Source organism: Pipistrellus kuhlii, unplaced genomic scaffold (genome assembly GCF_014108245.1).
Source record: "Pipistrellus kuhlii isolate mPipKuh1 unplaced genomic scaffold, mPipKuh1.p scaffold_m20_p_5, whole genome shotgun sequence".
Classification (NCBI taxonomy): Eukaryota; Metazoa; Chordata; class Mammalia; order Chiroptera; family Vespertilionidae; genus Pipistrellus; species Pipistrellus kuhlii.
In genome coordinates this window covers 23,132,324-23,138,523 of record NW_023425551.1, presented here as the reverse complement: position 1 = coordinate 23,138,523, position 6,200 = coordinate 23,132,324, and the positions used below count along the sequence as shown (strand labels likewise).

At 41.5% G+C, this 6,200-nt stretch overlaps 1 protein-coding gene across 3 annotated transcripts in view; it reads left to right on the top strand.

The window, feature by feature from the left end:
- HIVEP2 (HIVEP zinc finger 2) overlaps nucleotides 1-6,200 on the top strand; it is a 170,763-nt gene that overhangs the window by 627 nt on the left and 163,936 nt on the right. The gene's annotated exons all lie outside the window — the stretch shown is intronic.

The following is a 6,200-nucleotide window of genomic DNA, read 5'->3' as shown; positions in this document are numbered from 1 at the left end:
CTGGGGGGCGGGGAGGGGGGAGGGAGAGGGCCGCACGCGAGCGAGCGCTGGAGGCAGGAATGCGCCCGGTTGCTAATGAGGGACGTGCACCGCGCACCGCGGCCACCGCTGCGGCTTGCGCTCCGGCCGCGCCGCCAGGTAGCGGGGGAGGAGGGGGCCGGCCGGGCGGCGCGGGGAGGGAGGGGGCGGCGGAGCCTGGGCCGGCCGCCGGCCTGCGGCCGAGGGAGCGCGGCGGAGGGCACAGGCTGTTGGCATTTCAGCTACTCCTTTCTCCTGCCCGGCGCGGAGGGAAGGAAGGAAGGAAGGAAGGAAGGAAAGAAGGAAGGAAGGAAACAGCGAAGGAAGGAAGCGAGAAGGAGGGGACTGTCTCGATGGAAGGTTCAGGCGGAGGCGCCCCCCTCGCCCTGAGGGTGCACCGGCCGCGGAGCGGCTCCCGGCGGTGGCGCGGGCGGACCGGGGCGCGCGGAGACCGGTGGGGGCGGTTTGCATGCGTGTTGGTGTGTGCGCCCGCCCGGGGACCGGGAAGGGACATGTGTGTCTGGGCTGTGTGCGCCGTGGGGAGCCGGGTCTGCGCCTTTATGTCTGTTCCCTGAAGTGGGTGGAACGTTGGCCCGTTCCGGGAATGTTCCATGACGTGGTGCAGCCGCAGGAAGGGGGTTAACGAGGGGGCTCTGCCGCGGCGGCTCCGCCGGCTGCTATCAAAGCAGATGTGCTGCCGCCGCTGCCTCTCCTCCTCCTTCACCTCCCGTCACCCCTCCTCCCGCCTTTCCATTCTGTGCGTCTGGGACTGGCAGGGGTGAGACAGGAAAACAGTGCCGTGGGGGCAGCTGGGTGGGCGGGTGGGAAGGGGTGATGGGTGTGCAGGGTGCTTGTGGTATTTGATGGTGGTGGTGGGGGGAGACTCCAGATCTGCCACCCCAGCTGCTATCACAGATCGGTGCGCCTTATACGCATGTGCCTCCGCGTCCTGTGCCTCTTACATAACACAGCCAGTGCTGCAGAGGACAGTAGGAAATGAGACCCCAACCCTCCAAGCCCACACGGGATGAGGGGATAGAAGGTCAGGACGTGCCCCTTGGTGTTGTCCTTCCGGGACGTGGCTCCCAGTGGGGGCAAAGCAGGGAAGGAGGGTTTTCTTGGAGTGGCTTCTCTCTCTGACTTGAAAGCATCCAACTGAAAAGGACCGCAGGAACTAGTCCTTTCTCACGAGAAAGCTTTTACCTGCTATGCTGAGGGCAGCTGGGTGCTTTAACCCAGGCGGTGCAGAGAAATGAAAGGGTCCTTAATCGAGACAGTTGGAGGAGATGGGCAATAATGTGTGCGGGGTGAAGAAGGGCAGTATAAGGATAGCTTTCGGGGGACCAGAGGAATCCCCTGGTAATAGGTTTCTCCGGAGGCCTTAGGACACCTGTAATGGCTTAGAATTCGCACAGGAAGCAGTGTGTGCAACTGACATTATGAAAGCCTTATTCTCTGCACAGTTACTTAGGCCGAAAATGAACATAAAAAGGCTTGTTTCCGGTACTTTCATTTAGAATGGAAAATCTGAACTGATTTTTCTCCTTCCTTCCTTTTTTTTTTTTTTTTTTGCCATTTTAAAAATAACTCAGTTTACCTCCAAATAAATCCCGTACTCTTCCCTACCGCCAAAGGCTAGACTTTGGTAATTCGCAAGAGAATTGTATGATTTTTTTTTGTGTGTGTGTGTCTTATTATTATTATTATTATTATTATTATTTTAGCATACTCTGAGCTCTAGTCAAAGGCTATTGACTTTCCTCTTCAGTACAATTTTTCTTTGTAGTGCATAATCAAGGCCAGAAATTACTTGAAATATTAATAAGATCGATTTTAATTAAATTTACAATGATCTAGCCTCATAGAAAAGGACGATTTAACTTTATTAGACACGTTTCCTCCAGTGATCTAGTAATGTTTGGTGATGTTTGTCCTTGAGCAAAGCAAATTATTTTAAATATTTGCAATATATTATATTACATAGATAAAAACAATATATACTTTACATATAATACATACAGATTATAATTTAAATGCCTTGCACTTTTTCACTTTGTAAGACTGCCAAAGCAAAATTTTAACTAAGTAGATTGTGTAATGAGTAGATTTGGTTCGATTTTTAGGATATAGGCCGAATAATTTATCAAGACAGAAATGCTTTCCCCTTAAGAAATCATTTCCATTATTAAGACAGAATTTCTGTGGGACATTAAGGAGTCATGATGAGAATGGTCCATTTTTATTTTGAGGTGAAAAGGATTTGCTAGCATCCACTTAATACTGGCAGTGTGCTAGCATCCACTTAATACTGGCAATGAAGATTGTCATAATCCTTTTTCACTACTAGATTTGAAATATTCATTCTGTTTCTTATGTATAGAAAAATGTTATATATTACAATGGTGAACCTTTTGAAAATGATTCATGTTTCTTACTTTGAAAATAGGTCAGGTATAAAACAAAAATTACTTATTGGCATAAATATTCCTGTTATGGTGATTTTATTTTATGTGGTTGGCTTTATTAAAGACTACATATATTCATGTACTTATGATAAAATTGATTTGGGGACAATTTTAGGGATGTAAGTGTATTAATGATATTAAAAATTTAAAATGTAACTGATTCTTAAATGATTAGATCCTTATGGAGGCCTTTGGAAAAATACCATTAAAGTAGATAAAATATTTCTATAAAAAATAGATCTTAAAGGGATTTACTATGTGTATATTATTACATAATAAAATTATGTTGTTTGACTACATTGAAAGATTAGCCAGTAGAATGTTTTGATTGATCAGGTTCCTTTTACCTGGGATGGGTTTACAAATGTTCTTGTTACTACGACAACAAAACAGAGATAACATGTATGCAGGCGTTCCTTGTGGAATAATGGTACATGTGTCTGCTTGAGCCTTTGGCACTTTATCATGATTCAGAATACCAGGTTGAAAATTTTATGCTTCTTCAATTTAAAATGAAAAAAATCTTTATTTAAGAAGTTGCCTATTTTTTTTTAAAGTAGGCCTTATTTTAATAGCAGCATTAATAAATAACAAGTACTCTAATTGTGTCGGTTTTAGATTTTTGAGTTATCAATTATTAGTTGAGGTTAACTGGAAAGCTTCAGCATAGGAAAAGTAGTTTTAAAGACTTATTGAAAATGTTATTTGGCATGACTGAAAGTGTTATCCATTAGGATGTGGAATAATTTAATACCTGATGTGGCAACTATTATAATAAGGGAAAGGTGTCTGAAATCTACTGGATGGATGATTGTCAATCAGACAGGCCGCTAATCACCTAAATCTGTTAAAAACAAACATTGTTTTCACATTTTGATTCATAGTCAGCATCAGCAGAACACTGTTGGTATATGCGGTAGTCCTGTAGGTGGAGAAATAGTTCACAATTTAAATGATGTGCTTCCAGTTAGTGGATTTACATTCTTTAATGAATTCTTTGTGAATCCATCTTTTGGCTAATACTGGTATGTAAGTATTGCAAGTTTTTAAGTGATATTTAAGAAGGACTAGAGGAATTTTGCTAACCCAGCCCAGTGGACTTCAGGTTTTAAGAAATGTCCAACCATCCAGCGTGTATGGGTTTGCTGTAACCATGCAGGCAGAGCCTTAATTAATCTTGAATAAAACTTTAGTGAATGTTCCAATGAGGCTCCTCAGTGTTTGAAGCTATGGGTAAATACAGAGGATTGAGAGAAAATAGGAAAGCTTTATTGAAATGAGAATGTATTTAAAGGAAATTGTATAAGTGATATAATTTTCTGTTGGTTCCTGATACTTCATCACAATAAAAAATATTGCTTACTATGTGCTATTTAAGGTAATGCTATAAAAAAAAGGAAGTTATAAATCAGATTTTGTAGGTATGAGATGGCTCTAAGCAATTTGGAAAAATGTTTTAGCACTTTATCTATTTTTGTGACACAACTCCCAAGTTACACCCAAGGGGATAACATAGCTTACTTGGCCTGTGGAGTCTTCGGCTTCTCTGAGGTGGACCATGGAACTAACATAAAGATAGACATAGGACTATCCTGTCTTCATGACTGCATTTGGAATAGATTCTGAACTGCTTGATAAACGGTGTCACAAATTATTTGAGTTACTGTTATGTGATCTATTCTACAAGTGTTCATAACTTTAGGTTTCCTATCAGTTTAAAATTTGAAAATTAACTAGTTAGTCATATTTAGGCCTATTTGAAGAAAGTGCTTTGGAGAGATGAAAATGATGTTTGTGTGCCTAAAGAGGAATCTAGGTAAGAAGCAGGTGGGGTTTGTCCTACCACTTCTGAGTCACCGGGTGGTTGGATGTAAGATCAAGAAGTACTCAGGGCCGGGACCAGTTTGGCTCAGTGGATAGAGCATCGGCCTGCGGACTGAAAGGTCCCGGGTTCGATTCCGGGCAAGAGCATGTACCTTGGTTGCGGGCACATCCCCGGTGGAGGGTGTGCAAGAGGCAGCTGATCTATGATTCTCTCTCATCGATGTTTCTAACTCTATCCCCCTCTCTTCCTCTCTGTGAAAAATCAATAAAATATATTTAAAAAAAAAAAGAAAGAAAGAAAGAAAGAAGTACTCAGGGCCAGCCAACATTTTTGACTTTTAACTCATGTATAATCTTAATCCAGTCTTCAGAGTATTATGACAGCCATTATTGGTCAATACAATTTTTCAACTATTTATTCCACTATGGCTCAGGCTTTATGCTAGATACCAAGGATATAATGATCTAGACTAGAAAAGTAACTTCTAATCTTTTCAAGCTGACAAATATTAATAATATGGTGGACAAATATATGTAATGCCCATTTATTATGAGGGTTATGGAAGAAATATAAAGGAGTGTATAACAAGGGGTATATCCCCCCTATCTTATGGCTTAATAAGCCACCTCTCTGAGGAGGTGATATTTGAGGTGAGACTGAAAGGTAAGAGTCAGGTAGAAAATGGTAGGTACGAAGAGGGGAAGAGTATTATATCGAGGGAATAATACAAATGCCCTCAGGTTGGGGATGTACAGTGTTTTGAGGAGTTGATAGCAAGCCAGTGATGCTGGAGCACAGATAGGAAGAGAGGTGATGCAAGGTGAGGCCAGACCATGTGGGCAGGTTGAGCACTAGAATGATTACCTATGCTGGCATAAATGGGGATGGGGGCTATCCTTGGCATATCAGGATGTCTGATGACTCTACTATTGGTCATGTTAGGTGAGAGACTGATCATTGGAGAGTGAATTTGGGAGGCAGGGACTAGTAGTTTGAGTAGGCTGATGTATATAACATGTGTCTCATCATATTTCTTTCTCATCAGTGGTCCTCGGCCCAGTAGAAATTTATTTTGATTCAATCACTGACTTCAGTTGGAGGGGTTGGCTAGCTATTATTATTTGCAGATAAGTTTTTAAAGAATAAATAATTTACATTAAAAAAACCCCCACTTATTTGGGGCTCCAGTTAATTGGCCAGCACCATTGATTTAATTACTGAATAATTAACAATTGAGAATCCTTACAAGTCCTTGTGGGAAGTAACCGATTAATCTTTATAGCCCTGCATGAGCTGGATCTATATGTTTCTAAACAGCTAGCGAATCATTCAATTCCTCAGATAATTTATCTACAGGACCTTTGGAAAAGTTTAGATCTTATTTTTTAATTCTCCATATGATTAGAGGAGTAACAAAAGAATATGAAGAAAAAGAAAAGAAAAAGAAGTTAGTGAAAATAACATTCATTTATGTATTTTTGGACTCATGTTCCATTTTGTCAACTATGTCATTTAATTAATTTGTTCCCTGTTTTAAAATTTATATAATGTATAAAACTCACTTTAGATGGCAAAAGGAATCAGCTTAGGTAGGAATTCCAACCTTGAGCTCTGGAGTCAAACTCAGGGCTCAGAATGAATAACTGAGAGGTATAAGGATGGTGATCTCTGACTCTAACAAGTTCACAATCTAGAGAAGACACGTGGCTACATTAAAACTTACAAGTGAGAGTATAGTATGAATGAGAGCATGTTTTCTTCCAACCAGAAAGACTAGAGGGTCTTTGTGGGAGGAAGTGATTTTTGATTGAGGGCCTTGAATTCCAACAAATTCTACTAAGAGGGAAGGGTAGGACATAAAGTACCAGGAGAGAGAAGGAGCAGCTGCAAAG